Raw genomic sequence first — 6,227 nt, 5'->3', positions numbered from 1 at the left:
TGAGATTAAAAGATTCTCAAAGCATCTTTAAGTTTATTGGTATTGTTAACATATATAGGAAAGTGACAACAATATATATATTTCTAAAACATCACCAAGGACTATTACAGACAGCTGACTCAATCACTTGAACCAAATAAGGTCAGGATAATTTCATTTTTTGAGCAAATCATCCTCTGCACTAATTCAAGAAGCAAAACACAACGGAATGAAATTCTGGAAAGCCATGAGTTTGGAGTTTGGCAACAACAACGCCTGGTGACATGAATTCCAATGAAAGAGCAAAAAGGTTGACATTGAAGAAAAATTCATCTAGGCTCAATCAATCGTGTCAAACAAATTGACTACTTTCTCCAATGCAAGAACTAACAAACCATGGCTCTGTTGGTTGAGGAATTTCATGTTGATCAGTTAGCATTTTCACAACTACTGATATTGATGACCTTAGCATTAAAGATTGTGCACAAACCAACCCTATTTGAAGTAATCGGGAAGCCTCCACTTCTTGAAAATTAGCCTCTAAGACTGGATCAACAGCTTCACATAGCCTTCCCTTCTTATAAAGATTCCAAACCTTATAAAGAACCCAAAAAAGAAAAAGAAGTTTTGTTAAAGATTTCAGTCTTGATTCTTCAAATAAGAAAACAATTTCTCTATAACATGAATTGGTGATACGTCAGGTAAAAAGATTTACCATTGTTAGCATATGATGAGAATTTTGAAAACACCAATTCCTCTGTCCACATACAACTTGCAGGACAATAATTCCAAAACTGAAAACATCTTCCTTCTCAATTATCCTGCCAAAACATGCATACTCTAGAGACATGTAACCTCTAAAGATGCACATTTAGAAATAGGAATAAATTAGAGATAATAGGTATAGTGCATAGTAGTGAGGAAAATTGTCAATCTATGACAGAAAAAAAAAAAAAAAGACGTCACAAAATTGCTACTATTTTTTCCCCTAAGGTGGATGTTACTCACCTTTGCATGACAAAAATTAACAGTAGAAGACAGGACATTTGCTCCATGCAAAAGTGATGCTAAGCTGCACGTACCTACATAATGCCAAAACTGAAAAAAAAAAAAAAGGTGCAAAATGGGAAGATAATATCCCTAGGCACTTACACTGAACGAGAAGTAATAGCGTTTGCATGTCTCTTATCTTCTGGAAATAATCTAGCAAGTCCAAAATCTGCAATAATCTTCGGCTCGAAATCCCCATCATGTAGGATATTGCTTAATTTCATGTCTTCGTGGATAATTCTCAAATTTGATTCCTCATAAAGATAGGCCAAGCCCTCAGCTGTACCCAGTATGATCTTATACCTTACATCCCACCTTAGCAGCCGAAGATTCTCTTCAACTGACACAAAAGGTGCACAAGTAAATGAATTGAATAGGAAAAGTCAATATTCTTATATGAATAGGAGTTCAAGATTATATTACAATACCAGAAAAGTGATCAAGAAGGCTTTGATTTGGCACATATTCATAAACAAGAAGGCTTTCAGGGCCCTTTCTGTACTATTGAAGAAGAGCCTCTTAACAGCAACAACCTTCCCATCTGGTAAAATTCCCTGATTAACACAAAGAAATGTACAAAATTCTTATTCCCTCAAATAATTTAGAAAATAAAACTTGAAGTTACTTTGCAAAACTGAACCAGAATGTCCTTCTCCCAGCTTTTTGGAATTGTGGAAGTAATTTGTGGTCCTTTCTAGACTTTCAAATAATACATAGGGTTTGGACTTGTATAAGATGGACAACAGACCTCCTAATTGCTTCTCTGAAACAAATGCCAGAAAAATAAGCTATTTATAAACTCAACAAGTCAGACAATCTTTTTCCTTGAATTTGGCTGATTAACCGAACTACCACTTAAGATTAAAAGTGAATCTCTAGTAATCCTTCTGAATCTAAATATAAACATAGGTACCTTTTCCTTTTCTTCAATACATTCTCATTCTTCCTCACAGTACAAACAACAGTTGTGATAATCAACACAAAGCCCAAAGCTAAAGTTGTTGCAGCCAAAGTAAGGACTAGCAGAGAGGTTTCCTAACAAAGATTAACATATTAATCAGTAAAAAATATTCATTAGAAATTAAATTGTTTTACCAAAAAAAAATGAAATGAAATAAAAGCACTTTGTAATCCCCACAAAAATATACACACACACAAGAAGAATTCTAATTTGTTTGACTGGATAATTATACAAATTGATTGTGAGGTCATTAGTGGAATTATCTATGTTTGAAGGGGTTTTCTATCATATTAATAATGAAGTGCTTCTGATTAAATAATAATAATAATGAAAATAAAAACTACAACAACAACAAAGTGATTATGCAGTTACCAATTTGATATATGCTTATAGAGAATTCCAGATAAAGTGCTTCTCAAAATTTTTAGAGGAAGATTGAAGGCCAAATTCTCCACTCCAGAGTTCAAACACAATTCCAACACAACTTATTGATGAACTTTAAGGAAATAGTAAGACTAATTGCTTTAATGAGCTTAAAAAAAAGAAGGAAACTAAAACTGATCCCCATGATTATCTCCTCCCACTGGATCGCTCAAATTATAATAAAACTTTTGCATGTAACAACTACATTCAAGACTCTCCCTTCTTCCTTTGGAGCACATGAACCAAGCACTCCTCACAAGCAATGCCACTTACTGATTCTCAACACTGAGCCAACCCATAAACCTTTAAAAGGGTGAGTGGGAGCTTCAGCTGGGTCGCACTCACAAAGAGTAACAGAGCCAGAAATTTTTTTAAGGTGAGCTGTCATTACTAAAAATAATATTTTATTTTATAAATTAATTTTAAGTCAACAAAGTGTGTGTATTAAAGTCATTTATAATTACTGCTAAACTAATTGGTTTGGTAATCACTATTTCTTTATACACAATTAAACAGTCACTCAAAAACTCATTTTTCATCTTGTTACAAAACTTCATTTTGAGATACACTTGACCGATTTCATACCATGAATTAAAGAATTATTCCAATATTGTTAGTTGTAATTTAGGACCACGTTCTAGAGAAGCAATATCTATTTGCTTAGGTTACTAAATTCAAGTGTTTCTAGGGTGTTTAACATATAAAGTTTGAGCAGTAACTACACAGAGCTGGCCCTAGGCTTAGGCCACTTAGGCAATCGCCTAGGGCCCTACTAGAAAAAAGCCCCCAAATTTTGGGGCAAAAATTGAGATATATATATATTGAGATATAGGAAAAAAAAAATAGTTTTACATTTTTCTTCTACTTTTAAGAAGTATCAAAGAATTGAGTAATGTTAGAGATATTACAATTTTAGATACATATGGCTTACAAATATGAGTTACTAATTACAAGAAATAATTTGGATAGGAAAATACTATAAATACTATAAATTTTACTTTAAAAGTTAAAACCTTTATACAAATTGATGTGACAATTAAAATGATTTGTAGACGCCAACAACCTATTAAATGCATTTTTAAATTACTTAGTAATACATCTTTATAAGCATCATGTTGTAAAATTTATAATATCCCTAACATCATTAATTTAAATACTTGTTTATTATCTTTTTGAAGTGTCATTAATCACATTCATTACTATAATATTTGTATGTTTTTTTAGTAAAATTTGTTATAATTTTAGCATTTCTTCAAAAAAAAAAAAAACATATTACAAGATAAAAAGAATGCATTTTTGTAATATAAAAATTATGATATTGAAAACTAGTTAAATATTATTTAATTAATAACAAAAATGCCTCATTTAAATATATCGCCTTAAGCCTCAAAGTTTGTTGGGCCACCCCTGTTCTACAAATATATTAATGTATGAGAAACAACACACTATTTTATATAATATAAAACATTCACTTTCAAGTTTCAACTACACTGGTGGGTTCCAGTTAGCTCAACTAGTAAAATCTTTAATATTAATTGAATAAGAAATCTAAAGTTCAATTTTCGCCTACATCAAAAACACTGATTCTTAAAAATTTGTGTATCTTATATTTAATAACAAGGTTAATATTCAGTTATTCACTCACACAATCACACTCAATAATATGTATACAGACTCACAAAGATATAGAAGAGAGAGAAAGACCCTGAGAGAGTTTCAATTCTTATTATTATTATTTTTTTAATTGGGCTATGTGCAGTTAACTAGGATTGAGTAGAATTGGACTTGAACATGGATATTCATTAGAAAAATGAATATAAATTAAAAATTGTAGGGGATATAAACATTCATTGTGCTTGGCTGAAAGAGTTGGGATTTTTAAGAAATTTAGGGCATATTTAGTAAGTAATCACAAACTCACATTTTCACATTTTAAACAACATTACATACTTTTTTCACACATTTTTTCATCTACACGTATTTAAAAAAATTACAAGAATCTCATCTCAAACTATTTTACCAAATTCCCCCTTAAGTTGACAAATTGAAGTTGAAGATATGTGAAATCTAAATAGTTGGAAAAAAAATGTCATAATATCTTCTTATTATATCACAAATACACAAAGAATTTACAAAGTGTGTAGTCAAATGTGTGGGTCCTCCTAGAAGATAGAACCTTAGAAATACGGAAGTAACTCAATCTTTTTCATTTTTGGGAGACAGTTTGTCTGTTTTGAACTTATGGTCTTCCCAAAAAAAAACAAAAAACAAAGAGTCCAATCTCCAAAGCATTGTTTTTCAAAGTATCTATAGGAATGTTAGACGTGGAAAGGAATAACCACAAATTTACACACACAAAAATCTAATAACGCCAAAGAAATTGTTTAATTTTTGCCACAACTCTTCATATGAGTACTGACTGTGATTGACGTACAAAAATTGCTAAATATATGTAAAAAGTGACATATAACTAATTACAATTTAACACGTACAAAAATTGTGAGTTTTTCTATGGTATTAAAAGAACTCATAATAAATTTAGAAAGAGTGACTCAGGTGAAGTTTGAAAATTGAGAAAAGGTACATAAGAGGGGTTTACCAAGTCATGGGCACCATTATGTGTTGGTGGTACTCACAGGCGATGTATTTGTGGGGTGTGGTCAGCTATGATAACACATGTAAGCCACCCTTTTTTTACTCTAAAAAAAAATACCTTAATAATTTTTTTTCTTCTAAAGTTGATATTTCCATTTTGGGAATGTTTTGGACGAGAAAACCTGAAGTTAATTTTCCATTTCAGGAATATTGATTTTGAATGAGGAAAAGAAAACGCGGTAATCCCTAACGTACGCCACAAGGAAACTTTAGCCCTTGACCCACCAACCACGAAAGTAGGGTAAGAAAGTTGTAGTGAACGAAAGCCTTGCTAATAATTCCCATAATATACCATTTATGTAGGAAACAAAGAGATTGAGTATTAACACACCACATGGTAATCGTAGATTATCATTTGTTGGAAAAATAGTATGGAGTGAATAAGAAGTTGATATTTTTATGTTCACTTGAAGATGTTATTAAAAGTGGTAAAAATCATGAGTCCCACATAGAAAATGAAAGAGATAATATATTAGTTTATATACTCAAGAGTTGGACATTGAGTTAGGCTTTTGGCATATGTGGATTGAGCTTATTTGTCCAAATAATAATATTTTATTATTTTAATTTTTTGAGTCAGTTAGTCTGTGCACAACAGTTATTACTGAAACAGAGTCCATGTTCAGTAACGTATAATTTTTACATAGTCCCTTATTCATAAAAAACTACTTTTTAGAAAAATTCTCCCAGTGAGAATATTTTGTGCATTTTCATTTTGTGTAAAAGAGAGAGCAATAGACATTGAGTAGTTCGCAGAGCACGACCTTGAATGCTTTGTTTTCATGCTGTAGATCATTTTATCTTGGGAGGCAAACATCCGTGTGTCTCAAAGCACCACAGTAATTGTGTGAGGGGCAAAATCTGCTTTATGGAGATTGTGTCAAACACAAGACTTGATCTAAATTGTTCATTCTTCACGCATTTGGTCTGTGAGTTTTTAATTATTTTCAAATTTCTTTATATATATATATATATATATATATATATATATATATATTCAGTATTTGTTTATTGCTTTTGTCTTTTACATCTATTTGTTTTTTTGTTTATTCTTAGATCTGTGTATTGTTCTTTTTGCTTTATCACAAAAATAAATTGTTGAAATATAACCAACAGTCTTAAAGCAGATTTCAAAATTTATTTTTGTGATTTAACGGTG

The 6,227-nt window shown here is 31.0% G+C and overlaps 1 pseudogene; it reads right to left on the bottom strand.

Moving 5' to 3' along the window:
* Positions 1-331: 331 nt before the first annotated feature.
* Positions 332-2,952, bottom strand: LOC142635524 (cysteine-rich receptor-like protein kinase 3; annotated as a pseudogene).
* Positions 2,953-6,227: the final 3,275 nt, after the last annotated feature.

This window comes from Castanea sativa, chromosome 1, assembly GCF_040712315.1.
Source record: "Castanea sativa cultivar Marrone di Chiusa Pesio chromosome 1, ASM4071231v1".
Lineage (NCBI taxonomy): Eukaryota > Viridiplantae > Streptophyta > Magnoliopsida > Fagales > Fagaceae > Castanea > Castanea sativa.
The sequence above is the reverse complement of the archived record's forward strand: the minus strand, read 5'-3'. Positions and strand labels throughout refer to the sequence as shown.